The following is a 20,053-nucleotide window of genomic DNA, read 5'->3' on the forward strand; positions in this document are numbered from 1 at the left end:
GGTTAGTGTGGTCAGCATATTTTATGCTTATTTGCATAATTGATTATTTAACAATAAACATATACATTGAAAACGGCTGCACTGAACTTGAAGAGATTTGCTACAAATGTTGCTCATACTTAGAAATATGAGCCGTGAAAGATATAAACGGGTGACAGGAATGTTAATTACTGGTTCGGATATTTGATGAACTTTTTAATTAGGAATATATCTCTGAATTGACTCGATGAAAGTTGACGAAACCTGCTATGCACATTAATGATACTATGAGGTTATCCCTCGATATCACCTCTTGGTGGGGTCGTATTGCTGCGAGTGCGGTTGTGGGCCGCATCACACCAGTCGAAGACGAGTGTGATGCGGCCCACAACCGCACGAGCAGCAATACGACCCTACCAAGAGGTGATATCGAGGGATAACCTCTTTATCATATACCTATGCCCACGTTATTGAATGAATAAATCTCGTATATTAAAATATGATACGTTTCACTGTGGTTTTTCTTGATGGACTACATTTGTTTGCGCCATCTTGCTAAGGCGGATTGATATACTAGCGTCTGACGTAATCTATCAGCTGGCTCATTGCCAATTATTTTACGGTTGAGCAGAGAAATGCTTGAACTCTGTCATCAAACATGTAGGATATCTACCGAATCGGTACGGTACATGCAGGTGTTGTGTTTGGTATTATTTTCCAGAACGCATTTACCATGAATACACGATATTTTTCAAAGTTGTGCTTTTGAATTTGACGGTCCTCCGACATGTCCGATTTGCTTGTCGTCTGCGCGTCTGTGCTTATGCACGGACGGAACAGCTGGTCTGTCATCGATCTGTCAGTGCCCGTACAGTGTGATGCATGCTTGCTCTTTAATTTGTTCGAATTGATAGCACTACTTGCAGCTTAATCCGATATCGACACATGTTTTATTTAGTTACCCCGCATTTCCCTATGCTTCAAAACCCTGCCACTTTTGGAGATCGGACATGATATCGTAGTCAAAATCATAGACGGTATAACATTCTTGAAAGTCGTTTAGCATTTTAAATCACTTAATAATAAGAATAAGAATAAGAATAAGAATAAGAATAATAAGAATAATATTGGGTTCTTATATAGCGCACATATCCACAAGTACATGTGATCAAGGCGCTTTTACAATTATTATCATATACCTATGCCCTGTATTGGGTCTGTACTGAGTTCAGTGACATGATTTATCATGTTGATTTGCATGTCAATACAGTGATACGCCTTGTTGATTTGCATATGAAAGGAATGATCAGCGCGTCTTTCTTTCATTCAATTGAATATTTGCATATGAAAAAGTTATACGACCTGTTGATTTACATAACAAAGCCTGATACGGCCTGTTGATTTGCATACCGGACTACTTACATGGTGGCGCCCTAACCAAAACAAACTATTGTGCCCGTCTAGCGTCTATGATTTTGACTACGATATCATGTCCGATCTCCAAAAGTGGCAGGGTTTTGAAGCATAGGGAAATGCGGGGTAACTAAATAAAACATGTGTCGATATCGGATTAAGCTGCAAGTAGTGCTATCAATTCGAACAAATTAAAGAGCAGAGCATGCATCACACTGTACGGGCACTGACAGATCGATGACAGACCAGCTGTTCCGTCCGTGCATAAGCACAGACGCGCAGACGACAAGCAAATCGGACATGTCGGAGGACCGTCAAATTCAAAAGCACAACTTTGAAAAATATCGTGTATTCATGGTAAATGCGTTCTGGAAAATAATACCAAACACAACACCTGCATGTACCGTACCGATTCGGTAGATATCCTACATGTTTGATGACAGAGTTCAAGCATTTCTCTGCTCAACCGTAAAATAATTGGCAATGAGCCAGCTGATAGATTACGTCAGACGCTAGTATATCAATCCGCCTTAGCAAGATGACGCAAACAAATGTAGTCCATCAAGAAAACCACAGTGAAACGTATCATATTTAATATACGAGATTTATTCATTCAATAACGTGGGCATAGGTATATGATAAAGAGGTTATCCCTCGATATCACCTCTTGGTGGGGTCGTATTGCTGCTCGTGCGGTTGTGGGCCGCATCACACGAGTCGAAGACGAGTGTGATGCAGCCCACAACCGCACGAGCATCACACTCGTCTTCGACTCGTGTGATGCGGCCCACAACCGCACTCGCAGCAATACGACCCCACCAAGAGGTGATATCGAGGGATAACCTCATGTTATTACCCCTGGTCACTGGACCTAATATGATACCACTCAACTCCCTGGGGAGCAAACAACAGCTAACATGTGCAGCCACTAAGCGCAGCAGAGCTAAACGCACACATTACAACCACTGTCCTACAAGGTACCCATCACTCCTGGGTGGGGAGAAACAATGAGGAATAAAGTACCTTGCTCGAGGACACAACACCACAGCCATGCCGGGGCTCGAACTCGCCATCCTTTCATGCCTCCTCTTAATACTAAATTGCATATTTAGTGAACTTCACAAATTAGGATGTGTATCTGGATTGACTAGATCAAAGTTGACGAAACATGCTATGTACATTGAAGATACCAAAAGTCTGTTCACAATCTTTATATCATCTAATTACTTATTTGTATATTTTATGAACCTTTTCTTATTAGGCCTATATCTATTATTTCATAACAGTCGAAGGTAACAAGTAAAGTTACCTTCAAAAACTACAGCTTAAAGCTTGTGCCTTGAAAGAAATCATTAAAAAGGCAGATATCTCTGTACTGTGACCGCAATTGGACATGCGCTTCTGAGCGGTTGGCTGTTCGTAAAACGTTAAATAAGAAAAAATTAATAATGAGTATTTCAATATTTCAAAGGCTATCTGTTTCAGAGCACCACATGTTTTTTTTTCACGTGACGACGTTTCTTCATGCATGGAAAATGTTTCAGGGATTGTATCGACAATGCTGTAATTCCTTTTAATTGTCAAAAGCTGAAAAACCTACCCAGCGATTGTGCCTTTCAACATATCGATAAACGTGTTTATGAAAATGGAGTGAATTTTTTTCAAAACTAAATAAATATGATTGAAGCAAATGACATCTGGGACCACTTTCACCATAAGCGGGGATACCGGTAATGGATAGTCATATCGTGCTGGAGTGTTTCAAACATACTGATTGTTTCCAATCTCTTTAAAGATTGTCAAACTCGTGACAAATTTTGCCAAATGTGAGCGTCTCTCTTTAGTTCCTCTAGCTAAATTTTTGAAACTAGAAATTTTTTGCCCTTTATCGATTTCCAGAAGCTACAATTTTATGTATTTTAAATAAATTAATAAATGAACAATTTTAATCAGTTCACTAATCCGATGTAAAGTTGAATAGGTTCTTTAAGTGACACTTGACACACATACGTTTTAGCGTTTTACCGTTATTTGATACCACCCAACTTTTCCCCACTTTTCGTTCTATATTTATCCACCTACTCCATCAACATTTCGACAGAATACGACAAACACCTGACTTGGCTGTTCCGTGCTCTTTCAGACCTTAATACCCGTCATGTTGTTGCATATTAGTAACATTTCCCTTTTCTCCCTTGGTCTTGTTACAAGCCAAATGAATAGTAAGCTTATGATCTTTTAAACTGACAGTTTCTATTCAAACTTGGACCATAATCAATGATCTTCTATGACTTCGTGCTGTATTTGTTCACACAATTAAATTGCGATCCCGTAATTTGGGAGGAAAATGACATTGTAGAAGAAGCCAGCTAAACACATGCAAGAAAGATATAGGACAATCGAGTTGTGCATTCAGTCGTGGACACGAAAGAGGAATTTTGTATTCTGATAAGATACAGTTGTCGAAGGTCGAAGATTTCATATTAAATGTAGCTGTTATAAAAGTCAACAATATCTATACTAATTACATTCCTACTGGAATTGGCATGTCAGTGTTGTATCGTATTTTATACAGAATTGTAAAACTGACAGAAGAGACAGACAGGCAGAAGACTAACAGACACAGACAACCAGACAGACAACCAGACAAATAGACAGACACTGCGAACAGAAAGGGGAGACCGACAGATCTAGAGACAGACGGAGACAGATACAAACATATACAGACAGAAAGACCGACCGACAGACTGACCGACCGGATAGAAACAGACAGACAGACAGACAGACAGAGACAGACACAGAGACAGATAGACAGACAGCAAGAAAAAGACAGACACAGGCACAGACACAGGCAGATAGGAGGGAGAAAGGAATGGTGAAACAGACAGGCAGAGCTTCAGGGAGAGCTAAGGAGAGCAATAGAGGAGAGAGAAACAAATATAAATAAAAGTTCAGAAACTAAAACTATGTCACATGAAAATACGAGAGACATAAATAGATGAGTCTGATACATTGCTTTGAAATAAGTGGGGGAGAACTCAATGACTTTATGACGTCATAGTGGTAAGATTTAATTCAACCACCAACTGTCTGATTCCCATAATAAAGCGTTTTGATACACTCATTATAGTGACCCATTGAACTAAATCGTACCGAAAACATGTTGCAATTAATGTAAATGTATGCCAGATCTTGTTGTCGGGTCACTCAAAGCTGTGTGTGCAAATTTTTGGAATCCTGTTTCCCGTTTCCTCGTTTTTACCAGGACGTGTTTTGTGCTGGAGCTGGGACGCTGAATACGGTGTATATTGAACTCCTGGCACCCAATACTATGGAGACGTTCTGGTAAATCGTTTCCTTGCGGTAATCGGTTGATATGGCAGATATATACAGGAGTTGAACAGCTGAATTGCTGCTGAAAGAGACGAATTTGGGACGATAATACAGAGATCACAATGAATTTAATATCACATATGCTATGATTAAAATGTTGCATCGTTTTGGTCGGTACGCATTCAGAAGCCATTGAAAGTACATCCTTGTTACAGCATTTTGCTATCGAATATTTGACCTTACCTTGGCTTGAAGACGTGTCTATATGCATACGAATTTAGAAGCCGGCTCGTTTCTACATGTGTGTGCTGAATACGCATAAGCTTACGAATTTTGTTCATGATGTATTGGTACCGATCCTCAAATTGTGTTCCTTCATCTGTGTACGCATACATATATTGACTCCCGCAATTTCTTGTGTATATGTATGTGATGCTGTTAAATATGTGTATGTCATGTTTTACGTATGATGTAGGCATTTGTATGCTCATATCTACGTGTATGTATGTATGTATGTATGTATGTATGTATGTATGTATGTATGTATGTATGTATGTATGTATGTATGTATTATGTATTTGTGTATGTATGTATGTATGTATGTATGTATGTATGTATGTATGTATGTATGTATGTATGTATGTATGTAATGTATGTACGTATGTATGTATGTTTGTTTGCATGTGTGTGTGTGTATGTATGTATGGAAGTATGAACGTATGTATGTATGTATGTTTGTTTGTTTGTTTGTGTACTATATATACATATGTATGCGTGTATGAATGTGTGTGCCTGTTGCAGTTAACGTATACATGTTTCAATATAAGGCTAATTACATTTTGCATCCTCGTTGGTTGTTTTAAACGCATCTCCAACCCATGTTATGTGACTGTACATCCATCAACACGTATTTAAGTGTGTGAATTCATTACTCCTAATACTATATAATTTCAAAAAGCAGAGAATCTACAGTTAAGTATGATAGCAATAGTTTACTCGAAGGACGAACGAATGTATATTTGGTATTTATGATAAAAATTAATTTAAGTCAGTATTGATACACTTTCTGAAAATTAATATTTCACTCGAAACAAGAGTATATGTAGAAAAAACGCCTATTTTAATTTGCATTATCTACCCTCATTCTCAAATGCCATGGGTTGAAAGACTGACAGTCAAAAAAGTTATCAAAAACATGATTAGAAAAATTAAAATGCCTCTTATTCAAAATGTAAGAACTTAATTGCCAAACAAAATAGTCGCTCTGTTATATAGCATTTAAAAACCTTAATGTGAGAATTTCAGAAAATTCTACTCAGCCAGAGTGGAATTTAATTCTTTGGAAATCTTGAAATGGGGAGAAAAGAGAAGTCAGGAAATCGGGTGATTAGTATACATTTGCATAAAGTAACATTTCTTTATCATGCAACTTTTACGACTGCTTGACAAGCTATAAGGTGAACCCAACCAATATTTTAATCTTGGGTTGACAAATTAATTAAAATTGACTCCATTAACAGGGTCTTGATTCCTCAGAAATTGTGAGCTTTGCTACGGTAATGGCAATATGCTAATTGGCGTGTCATTTTACACTTGATTTTTCATACATGACTTGAACACAACAAACAAACTGGAAAATGAAAACGGCAAACCATAGTCTGGTACCCTGCCCCAATTTTACCGCTGGCTGCGCTGCTCACGAAAATAGGGCTAGGTATGGGCTAATATTTCTGTCAGAAATTTGACTGCATATTAATGAGCACAGCCACCTGACAAGATCATGTGATCAGCACATCTGTATAGTGGCAAGCTCGGAAATTAGACGACGGAACATCGAACGTTGAAGTTATTTTCACGGTTTCATGTTTAAGTCTCTTTGTTCTTCTATGATGGTATTTAGTGGTGAAATGTCGATTATCGCCTATGCTTTATCTCAGACGTAGTCTTGTGACCATAGTGACAGACTATCTATTCCTCCTTTCGAATGTACGGCAATGTCTCAAAAAACAAATGGTTTTCGTTTTTTTATTCAATATCGGGATAGGATGCTTGGTTCGGGAAACTATAGAGGTAAAATTATTCCATGGGCATACGAAATCTAAATTCGAAGATAGCTCAACGTTGGAAATCAATCCAATGCAATCACTGCGCTCGTACTATTGACCAATGATAGCCATGCTTACAATAGCTTATACCTAACCCTTTTTTCGTGAGCAGCGCAGCCACCGGTATAAATGGTCTGGAGACCAGACTAGGCAAGCCGATGATCTAATCGTAAAAAGTGTATCTCATCATTAGTTGCGTATAATTGCTATAAATATTTGGATACAGGTTTTCGGCGGCATAATAAAAGTAAAAGTAAATGTGATATACACGTCATACTATTTTATTCCACACTAACTCTTTTAAAGAGATGTGTTATACATTGATAATTTGTTGATAAACTCTCGCTGAGGAGATCATGAAAGATCATAAATATTGGTAAGCCTAAGTTACAATTATTTTTCTTGAATTTCGCTGAAGTAAACAAGCAGTGTTGACTTCAATAATATTACAGGATTTTACCAGAACTTGCACCCCCGAGGTGCTGTTTAATTCGAATACGACAAGCAAGGACAGATAAAGAAGAATATTTCCTAATCACTGTATGTCACAGCTGAGAAGAACGTTAGTATCGGAATAAATACGTAATAAAGTAAATACAATGAAAGCGAAAATTACATAAATAAATACATTTTTGGCCAACGGGGTGTGGTTTTTGATGTTTGTGCCTTCACGGAAAAGAGCTTGCAATACTATTTTAATAGTCATATACAACCAAATTTTCCTCTATGACATTCTTACTTTTACGCTGTGCGCTTACTGAAAGTCCAATGTACAGACAGATTTCAATGTGCATGGTACCTGGATTTGCTCTCATTACGCAGAACATCCTGACGAATGCCGCCCTCTACAGTTGCGTTAGCAGCTCAAGGAGACCACAAGGTGTTCTCTTCTCGGTGGCAGGTCATGATTGACATGACTGCAATTACAAGATTCTCTCCGTATTGTAACTACAGTCTACGAAAGTACCCCTGTTCCAGTCTCTGTTCACGTTTTGATGGAAACCATGAGCAACATTCATTTTGTCATTGGAAATATGTAAAATGTGCCGCGTTTCTCTTAATAATTTTACTCAAAGAAATTGTACTGGTTGCTTGTAAAAAATGAATTTAAATCATAACAAATGAAAATCAATCTTCCGAATTCCAAAAGAACTGATAAACAAAAATCTGGTAATCGCAAGTTTGGTCTACATAGTGCACAATACATACACAAAGCATTCAACTACCGTATGATTTACATCGATCATGTTATTGACGTTAAAAGAAAGCGCAAGGATAAATGTCAGTCGATATTAAAGGAAATGCCTGTACTATGCCATTTCATGTCAGGCATAAACACAGAAAGGGGGTGATTTAAGAAGACAAACAGCAACAAAGCAATCGAAAAAATTGAAAAATTCCAATCTCATTGGTCGACGGTTTGTGATTACTGTGTTTGATCTTTGATATTATGGTAAAATGACAGAGAGATCATCCGTGTTATATCGCTTTTCAATCTGAGAATCACCTCGGGCTACGTCGCATTCAGTTGTCCCTTATAGCGCGCATGATCAGAAATGATGCTGAATCCTAACTTAGCGCGTCATTCAGCAGGAGACTTTGTTCAACGAGTTTTTTTTCGATGGAAACATAAACTTTAGACTCTTGTTCTTTCTTTCGCTAACATAAGGATATCTCCCTGCAGATTCAGTTGAACTAAGTTCAAAGTAGAATGTGAGCATGGTGGACATCTTGTTCAGAATTGGATTATGGACGAAAAAAGGTTACCGTTAAGTCTGAACGGTGGGTGAACTGCTTACGATATACACAATTTGCAGTTTTTGGAAGCATTAACCATATTAATTTGCAGGTAGTATGTGTCCAGATGAAACCCCGTTTAATGGAGCAGTTTTCACAGTCATCGAGCAGAGTTTCGTCGTTGCTATTTTTAAATATATTTGTTACTCTTCTTCTCTCTCACACTAAAATCAAATGTGTTAAACGTACTACATGCAAAGGCAGTTCAACACCGTTACGGCAAGCGATATCCCTGCATTTAATTAAAGTGTTTCAGCTTCATGCCACTATGCATAATATTTGCCCTTCTAACTTCAGCCTACAAAGGCTTTACCAGCATATTGCACACTACGTTCTTAAATAGGATGAGGAAAGGGTTTTGCGATAGCTTTGCCCGCTTTCATGTAATCCAAAATAACTATTCATGCCAGCTGTTCATATCATAGTTACATGTTCTCTTCAGCGTCAAAAAAACCTGGAATGGCGTTCAAAAATGATTTTCAATAAGAAAGTACAATTAATTACCCAACATTTTGATTGATTTGTACCAATAACGGTTACGTTTGTAGTGACTTTTTCTGCGTTGCCTTGCGATGAATTTTTCCGCTCTAAGTGAATGTGGAAAATTATTAAATTAGTTCGCACCTCGAAATTCAAAAGACATCCTTTTGCCCAAACTGTCTCAAGGAAATCTTTAACCTTTCCTTTTTGTAATCAAGAATAAAACTCATCGGTCAAATGCAAAATTTAGTGCCAGAAAAACAAATTATCCTTTATTAATTGACACCTGAAATTCAAAATGGCTGTCATTCCAGAATGAACTGTATTAGGAAAATCAAATTTTTGATTTTTTTCAAAACTAGTCCGGTGACAATTTTATAAACCTGATCAGCTTCAAAATGAGCAGCTACAAGTTGTAGACTAAAACTACATTGTAAAAGTTGGAAAGTCCAAATATCTGTTCCGAGACGCATTCTTCCTCAACTATAGCTGACAAACGTATGTTTAGCTATGCTAGTGAAAATTTCAAGAGTAACGTACAATACTTCGACCTATAGTTTTCATAGTAGAATAAAATTTTTAGAAACTCTGACTTCAGAACTCCGAACCAATTGTCCTCAAATTTCCGAGAGTCCGACAGAGTACAGACAGATATATTTTGCATAGCCTATTTTATGTCTTTTATAGAAGTTAAATAATTTGACTTTATTTTAATCGCCGCATGAAGCCATCACAAGAAAATACGGTGAATTCCGGCTGTCTCGTGGTAATGAGGTCGTTTTTTTCCTACTAACGCTATATGACACAATCAAAAGGGTGGAAAACGGTACATGTATGTCTGTATGTCGCTAACACTATCTGAGACCTAACAGACAGTTGGACCTAAGTGCATACATACATGTAGCCTACTTGATCATTTAATCAAAATTTTCAAAATTTGTTTGACAGCCATCTACAAGGAAATTGCTGACGTGTCAGAAAGTTTGAAAATTCAAAATGCAATTCCATAAAACATAGCCAGTATTTAAGCATTGATAACCAAAATATTCAATTCAACCAACAATTTTAACAATTAATGTACCCTAAATATCCACCATATGGCATACCATGCCCTTGGGGTCAGTACCCAGGAAGTAATGAAAAAACAGAATACCTTTGCGCTGAGGAACCGACGATTAAACATACATGTACAATACAATGACTTGCCTCGTGTCTCTTGCACGTCTGTAGTGGCGGGGTACAAAACGTAAAGGCCGTAAATGACAGAAATCCTGTCCGAAACACCACAGCTATGGATCCACAGCTAGTGACTCTAATATCGATACTAGTGAACTCTAGACTTTTAAATCGCGGGTAAATACATATACTTCTCATATCTAAACCAAGCACCCCGTGGTTTATTAGCTCTTTTTCAGTAAAATAAAGGTGCCGCTTCTATACTTTAAGGTTTTCCAGTACTTGTTGCTATTATAGTTTCTGTTTGTACTACAATCAGTTATCTATGCACTTGCTTTGCCGCGGTTGTATCCTCTGAAGCCAGAAATGGAATTTTGCATAACACGGGTGGTTGCGTTATGTATGGTCGCTCCATGTGATGAAGCTACCGTGGATAATACCGTGGATAATAATACTTATCACATGCACAAGCCAAGTTTGTCGTCTCCGAACAAAAAATACGGGATTTATTCTCTGGTCGTTCTACGTCACGACAACCCGCGTCTATGTCATCAATTTTGGTGCGTCGGACCTTTTTTTTTGTTGATCTTCGGTGTGCTCGTAAATATGTAAACAAGTAAACAAACAACATGGCGGCCGATGTTTCTCCCACAATCAAAAGTCATGTAATGAAATCGATATTTTCACAGACTACGACATTAATAATCCGAACAATGTAAACACAAGAGTGTATACGCCTGTATATTCCGAAGGAATCACGTGAATAATTTGTGGAAACAACGAACTCGAAGCTGGTCGCGTATACCGTGGGTTCTGTACGCATTGCAAACAGGGTCAGGCGGGGGTCAGGCGCGACGTTTACAGTGTTCGCGCCGAGATTCAGTCAATATTTGCTCCCGAAAAATAGCGTATCTTCGTCTGTGATAAATTTCTAGGACTATGCTATCTTTGAAATAGAGTATAATTTTGCGGAAGGTAGCCTACGTGTAGACCGAGAGCTGTCATTTGCTCCACACACGAACGAACGTGAGCGCTAACGCACACGACGGACGACTGGAAATGATTGACAACTTGTGCACGGCGTACTGATATTATTCCTAAAGTAGTTCAAAAGTTTAAACGCGGAATCGTCATGGAAAACTTATTTTATTTTGCAAAAAATAACAAATTCTTCGCTTGTGCATGTGATAAGTATATTATTCCCTAATATTTTTCTTCGTCCAGCGAAGGAAGATACTCGTGACGTAATGACCGTGTCACCACTCGTCTTCGACTCGTGGTGACACGGTCATTACATCACTCGTATTTTCCTTCGCTGAACGAAGAAAAATATTAGGGAATAATATCTAATTACTGTCTAATATAGAGATATATTTTACAAATGGCATGTTATATAATAATTTGCACGTTTCGTATTTGTTTATTACGAGTACTCAAAAAAACATGGCGGCGCCCATGAAAGTAGGGTACACTTCCAGTTACTCGCATACCGGTAGTATATTTAGTCTGGTTCCTAGTCTGGTTCCCTGACCCATTTCCCCGGTAGAGGGCGTGGGGAAATATAGGGTCAGGTACCGGGTAGCCATCTTGAACAGAATTTTGTTCAAAATGGCGGAGGTTAGTCACCTGACAGAACATGCTACAACAAATATGCAACCATGAAAACGCCGGTCATCGATATTTAAAGGAATGAAATTACACTGTGACAGTGACGACTATTTTTACACTGCTTAGCGTTTCTCATTTAAATGCCTGGCTATACCATTACCAGCAATTTCCGATAACACTGTGGAGAATATATCCTGACAACACCATAGACATAAATTGGACCATAAATCAAAAACCGATCGATATCATGCTGTTATACCGGCCTCGTTATGCCACCACACTTTTATTCGACTGGTTTAACACATGTTAGCAATTTTAAAAATAAAGTAAGTTTTCTTTATACTTTGTAAGGCACTATCACATGTAGAATTTTTTGAGTTAATTTCTCTGCATTGCCCAAAGTTTCACATTTTATTACACAGTTAAGCAGCATTCAATAGACATATAAGCGAAGAGCTAGTGTATAGTCGCTCTCGTCTTAAATGAACCATCAATTAAATGCACGTGTACTAAGAAACGCCATAAAATGTAGCGGTTTGCAAAATATGCCAAATATTAACAAGTTGGCATAGTATTTTTCATAAATGTCTCAGAATAAAAAAATTCCAAAGCCCATGCTGGCCACGGTGCTGGATACAAAACACGTGATACGTTCTGCTAAATTCTGAATTATTGCATCATCTAGCAAGAACTTTATTTTTTAACATTTTAGAAATACTCTGAAGTAGTTCTAATGTCCTACTGGAAAAATAATACCTCCCATTCTTTGAACAAAGTTCAACTTCATATATGATAAATGTGCGTTCAAGCTCTGGCATTCACTAAATGTCTCATTTTGAACATGTGTTTCAATCCTGCTCTATATGTGAATGGGGATAAGACAGCATTTCTTGCTTATTAAAACATCTTGCGGGTAACAGAAAGAAATCATATTGAGGAGACGATGATATCGAGCGAGAGGTCATATTTTCTTCGGAATTTGTGATTTCACATACATTTAGATAAATTCATTTGTTACAAGTTCATAATGCAGTTTAGGTTGCTGTTGGTACCATGCGTTCTGTCAGCTTAAAGTCTGATAATCAAGCCGATTTCATTGTAAAGATTCATTATCACACAATCACCATCATCGGTCAGTCATTTTTGTTGCAGTTTTTCGCCTACATTTCCCTGTTGTTTGTTGAAGCTCGTTAGGAATCGCGCCTGTCAGACGTCATTGTACATTACATGAAGAAGCGGTCAGCAAGACAAGCGATTTCCCTGCACTTCGTTTTAGATAGTCCGGCTTCTTACCTCTCCGATTGTATCGACTAGCGTATTCTGAGCCAGGGAAGAATCTACCAGCAGATTGTAAAATGAATGCTAAACGAAAAGTAAATAGCCTTCAGCATTTGTGTAAAGACGTCGTAAAGATCTACAATGTTCATTTTCTTGTCACCAAAAATAATAATTTATGCCCGCTTTTTTAATATTATGGTCATATTTTCCGAAGCATTCGAAAATAGTGTGCTGTAGGTGTGCTTCATTACGAAATTTATACCAAGCTGACGTACAGTTTGACGGTATAAATATGAGACAAAGTAAACATAATGTACTATGCGCCACTATCTACCACTAAAACTCACTCTCCTGCAACAAAAAAAGTATTTCCACAGACTGATATGTCAGAAATACTGAAACCGCCCCGTCTTGATGATTGATAACTCACCAGGATGATTTCATCACATTTATTTACATTTTTACATTGTTATTGTAAATATGCAAAACAGGCTGTGTCTTTATTTCAGTATCTCCTATTGCTCAGCAAATATTCACATTTCTACATTTAACATTCACACTTTCTAGCTAACACAGTCACGTAATAATGTATTACTTACTTTCTGCATGATTTATGTGAGGGACATGAACCCAACTAGTTTACTTAGAACCAATGCCGTAGTCTTCAAGCAAATTATTTTCCTCTTTCCTTTATGCTCATGTATGTATTCTGTTCACATATTCCTGGAGAAATCACTTCAATTCGAAATAAATGCAGGGGAGTTTGTTCGTGCCTCGAAATGATTGACCGTGTTAAGAAAGGCTTTTTTTATAGAAATGGTGTAAAAAGAAGAACCATATTGGCTTGAATGGCCTAATGTGAGGAACTGATTTGATCACTTAAGTTATGAAATACGTTTGCTGTAAAATACCACATAAAGTTGCTAAACGACTGCCTAAACTAGAAGAGTTAACGTTACGCATGATTATGACCGACACATTAGCGATTAAAATACTGTATCTTGCTGGTTAACAATTTGGATAATTTCATAGGTCAAACAGGACTAACTGGCCAACCATTATTAACAGTGCATGTATAAGACGGTTATAAAACCTTGAACGTGTGTCATTATGATATTAGATATTCACTAGTACTGATATTTGCACAATACACCGAAAAGCGTACACTGGGTTTTATTCAGTCCCCTACCCAGTACGGCATGTGAAAAGTTTTAACTGAATTCCATCAATTTCAGTCGTTTGTTTGGTTTTGTTTTTGCACCGTTTTTGTTTTTTGGGGGAGCTGTTTTTGAAGTGTCAGCTTTGCTAAATTTATGTACACAAAACGAGTAGAAGACGATATTGTGTGTTCTCGTAATGCAGAGAGCTTAACGATATCACCATTATACATACATTATGGTGGGTGCAGAATATGGGCCAGGATGATCTTCGTCTTTGCAAAATATCTACAATCCGATCTTCTTATCACGTGGGAACTCCTCATATCTTTCTCTGATTGACCATGTGCCTTGCCTTGTGTGAGTGTATGATTCATTTATTTGACGTCTGTTGTTTGTTAATTGAACTTGTTACATTCTTTTTGACATGACCAGGATGTTTGGATAATTGGTTGGTATGATATATTTTTACAATATGACATCCTACCATGGTGCTTATTGTTTTGTTTTCATTTTGGACTTTCAGAGTAATCGTCTACTCGACAACTTTTACTCAAAACATTGGCGACGTGTACAGAAAATGAGACACCTGGGTGAACGCGTTCATCTTTTAGCTGAACATTGAACATAGACTCTCCACAGTCGCTGTGTCTTGTTTTGTGCGCGCCCAAAGTGGGCCTGCATTCGAAGGCTACACTGTGCAGCTGTGGGCACGCGCTGCCAGACACAGCGACTGTCCGTTCTTGCAAGGATATGAATATTCATATGGGGTAGTGACGTCAAAAGAAACACCTACCTAACTGGGCGGAGAGAATATATACTAGCAGCTGGTAGACCTATATACGCTGTATGTTTTTATTTTTCATTTTTAATTTTATTTGGCTATGGTACTTGTCATTTTTTGTTTGATTAACGGATTTGTGGAGTTCTATAAAGTACCCGGATCAGGCAGAAATCCGACCGGTCGCTTGCAAGAACGTCCAGACCCTGGGATTCGCGTCGCGTCTCTGAAGGGCGCGCGCGTGTTCCAACAAGGAAGAACGCGAATCGCAGGGTCTCTGCCAGCTGAACATTGAACATTGTATGTCAATGACTGACCAGTATCTTTTCAACGCAATTCTCAGAAAATATGATGACCTTTTCACTATGACATTTACACTGTATTTGAATACGTTGTGACATGTTTTCGTTGACAAGCTATCTATTTCGTTTATTGTAAATAAAAAGGCGCATTAATTGGCTGCACGGTTTCTGGGATGGAAAATATAGTCCTTATCATTGAAACAAAGGTCATTACCCTCAGGGTGAAGAAAGCCAGCCAATGCTTCATAACGGCATATGTGACAGAAAAAATATATTTGCCCAATGCAAGACGCGTGTCAATCCAAACGTGCATATACAAGGCAAGCACAATAAACAGTGTCGACACTTTCATGAGATACCTAGCTGTCAAGGACACTACACTCAAAACACAATATGCTAATTATGAGTTCATCTGTTAACAACAATAGGATAGAAATGCTACAACATTTATTAATATCTAAATACGTTTGTTAATTAAAATGAGGAAAAAAACATGACGCATGTCGTCAATTCAGACACATATTTATTTGACGTGATGTTTTATACCTGCCCAGGAGAAATTACACATTATCAATGATGTTTTACCATCTGATAAGTGGACACACAAACACGTTTTAATTTATAAATTTCAGACTAGCCTATCACCCAATGACATAGGTGAAAAGGAAGCTAGCTGATTGAAACATGCGTTTTTCCTGGTCTTGCCGTGACATATCAATTACGTTATGTCGAAGGTTCCTGTCTGTAAAAGATATGGATTCATGTTCCAATTAGTAGGATTGATGGAAAGTTCAGAAATGTAAAATATGTCACATGTCCAGGAGAGATATTCTTTAACAATGTTATAACCAAGTAAAAATCGACCATAATACTCTTACTATGATCAAGTATGACTTTTTTCAAATAGTGGCTTAAGATAATCATTACTACTTATGCTAACTCCGGCGTGTTTTGGACTTGTATACGTAATATCACAGACAAATATATAACTGACTAGCAACGGGCATTGTTCAAGGTGTGAAGCGGCTACGTAAGCCATCCATGTTTGCCTCGCCTCAGGAAGCTCTCGACTCTCTTTTCCGAAGATTGCCCGACCATGCACCCTTCGGTAGTTTCCGAATTTTCGCTAATTTTTAAGCGAAAGTATATTCGGCAAAGTTCGTGTTGTTGTTGCCTTGTTGTGCTAAGCAGAATTGGCGTGCTGGCAAAAACTGGAACGTTTTGAGCGTCGGGGAGGTGAGTTTTACCATTTTAAAAATTCCTCTCACCTTTTTATGAATATATAATGACCGCGTTTGAACCAAATTGAAAGTCTTTTATCGATACTGTCAGATTTTACTCAACGGTTTACGGTCAGTCATACCGTCTTTTACACGTTCGTCAACGAAGGACATGTTCATGAAACTGCTGACGTGTTATGTTTTGATTTGTGTGAAGCAGTGTTTCTGCCCAGAGAGCTCACAAAGTAACTCCTGTAGCTACGCGACTGGCAGCGCGATGCCATCTCGTCGTAGTTTTCGCATACTCTCGTGCAATTATCAACCACAAAGAAAGTCTCCAAAAAGTTTAACACCTTTGAAGCTCATTTAAATATGGAACGGCCCTAGTTTACCGAGACGACCATGGAACAAAAGGCATGCCGCGTTGCTAGTCTGTTCTATATTTGTCTGTGGTAATATATAGAAAGCGCTGTATATACAATATTGCTTTTCAATATTGCTATTACAGATTGCATGGCCAATATAGTATACTAGTAGCTTTAGCTTTAGATCCTGATGCAATACAATGAAGCTCCCTTTACAAAGGTGATACAGCAAGAAGATATCATATGTATACTATTGACATTTATTGCCCGGAAGTGCTGTGGACAAACTTTCTTATAACCTGATCTGGACCTCAAATTATTCGTAGCTCGATCTCGGACAGTGGCCATTTTGTTTTGTCAATAGAAACGAAACACCAAATGACTTTCAACCCATCGCAGTAAACATATTGTAATACCAAACATTTGTACAATATTTTCCCCATGGTTTTGAGTACGAATCTGATGAATTCTTCATATTTCCAAACAGCAATGATATTGGACTATAGTTATCTCCGAGGGAGACCCGTTTGGACGTACGTGCAGCGTTTCCTTGTAATGACCACTCGACCATTCGAGGAAAAGGTGATTTTACTTAATGGTGAGACTCGGGCAACCTGAATTACTTAGAAATCATTCGTGCAGATGGCTCCAATATATATGTTTTGTATCCTTACAAACTATGCTCATTTACTTACCGACTCAGTTAATATGAATGTTTATTTAATACAGTTTTCCCTTCTATTGAATTTATGTGCTGTCAACAACAGACAGAGAGCTAATATTGGACAATATAGTATTATAAGTTTCATTAAGGGCTTCCGTCAGTTCTTTTCACTCTCTCAAACATAAGTAGGTCCAAACACTGGCTCAGTCTTAATGGCTTGCCCTCAAGGCTAGAAGAACAAATAGTACTGTGTTATGCAGGTCAATCATCAGATTGTCACGTGTTCCTCACGCGCTGACTTGCTCTCCATCCAGTATTTGTCTAGAAAAGCTAAATTTAGTTTTCCGAAGGTAGATTTATGGTATTTATGTCTTGGTTGCCTCGCACACTGACGCCAATTAAATACTTTACAAACACCAGTGAACAATCCAAGTAGCCAAGAATATTTAAAAAACCGCAAAATTTGCATTGTTGTGTTCAAAACAAAAGTGATGTTCACTGTAAGTGTTTCAAAATGTCTTATTCAACTCAATAGGGAATCATAGCTGCGAGATGTCTATATATATATATATATATATATATATATATATATATATATATATATATATATATATATATATATATATATATATATATATATATATATATATATATATATATATATATATATATATATATATATATACAAATGTCCCCGTGGGAAATTACAGTGCTCGATGCTAAAGCAGAGCGTTAGAAATAATAACATAAAATTACTTCAAGTACTTCTTCTGTCTGATGATTGCAGGATACATGGAACATAAGTAACAGATATCATTACTCTGTCCTTGAAGTAGGTTTGTGTAATTATATATATATATATATATATATATATATATATATATATATATATATATATATATATATATATATATATATATATATATATATATATATATATATATATATATATATATATATATATATATATATATATATATACCAAAACTTGTTTGTATCTTCTCAGAGGGGTAAAGTGCTCGATGCAGGGATGCAGAGCAATATTACAATAAATATGAGATCACATCAAGTATGTTTGGTACCTATTACTCGAGTTTCACGCATACACGCGATCGTCAGATAGGTAGATTTTATTGTGTGAAATTTGCTTCAGGTGCTTACATATAAGTGTCAGGTTGGGTCAAACCATTTGGTGTTGTGGGTTGGATTGAAATTTGACAAGTAAAATTTGTTTTCGTGTCGGCACTTTGAGACCAACTCGGAACGCTTGTTTAAAAGGCTAGATTTATCTGCATTGATTATGAATAGCTTCTCTGTAAGGCAAAGGTTGCATTTCTTTGACACATTTGAGTAACTACTTGCTTTTGATAGGATTGACCATGATATATTAAATGGTTTGTCCTGAGATTTCAAGTGACAGACATATTTTGACAATTCTGTGCTGTTGGCGTATGCCTTACTTCGAAAAGATTGGACATGATTTGCATAGCGTGTTTTAAATGTGTTGTCAGTTAGACCGATGTAATGTTTCGCCTCATTGGCATCGCTTGTAACAGTAGCTTTATAGATTATGGATTTAGACTGGCAAGCCCCCTGGAGTGGGCAATTGGTCTTGATGCGGCACTTACATACATCAGTGGGTTTTCTATCATTGCGCTGGGTGACCCGTTTGTTGTGTAATTTATAATGCTGCCCATGTTGTGCATGCAGCTGTAGCTTAATTTAAGTGTATTTCTGTTAAGAACTTTATGTAATTTACAATCCTTTGGGAAATGTTTCTCAAGGAGACGGAAGAATTCCTTTCCGACGTTGGTTTTCACACTCTTACTGTAGGGTGGGTTGTACCATGTAATTCTACGCTGTCTGCTCCTTGTTTTCTTTACCGGCTTGTCAACACGTGTGTAATTTAGCTGGTCATCGTACCCACTGGCCTTAAGTGCTTCACTGTAAATATCACTGCATGCCTTGTTGAACAGACTCTCATCGCTGGATATGGAGGAGATGCGCTTTCCAACTGTATCGGGGATGTGTTTTATTATGGAGGGAGGGTGGTTGGATTTCTTATTGACATATATCGTGTTGTCGTTAGGTTTTCTGTATGGGTAGTATTGGCCGTTGCTCAAGTTTAGAGTTATGTCAAGGAAGTTCACGATACTTCTGTTTACATCGATGGTTACTTTCAGGCCGAGGTCATTGGCGAAACATTACATCGGTCTAACTGACAACACATTTAAAACACGCTATGCAAATCATGTCCAATCTTTCGAAGTAAGGCATACGCCAACAGCACAGAATTGTCAAAATATGTCTGTCACTTGAAATCTCAGGACAAACCATTTAATATATCATGGTCAATCCTATCAAAAGCAAGCAGTTACTCAAATGTGTCAAAGAA

The sequence above is a fragment of the Ptychodera flava genome, chromosome 2 (assembly GCF_041260155.1).
Source record: "Ptychodera flava strain L36383 chromosome 2, AS_Pfla_20210202, whole genome shotgun sequence".
In the NCBI taxonomy this organism is placed as follows: domain Eukaryota; kingdom Metazoa; phylum Hemichordata; class Enteropneusta; family Ptychoderidae; genus Ptychodera; species Ptychodera flava.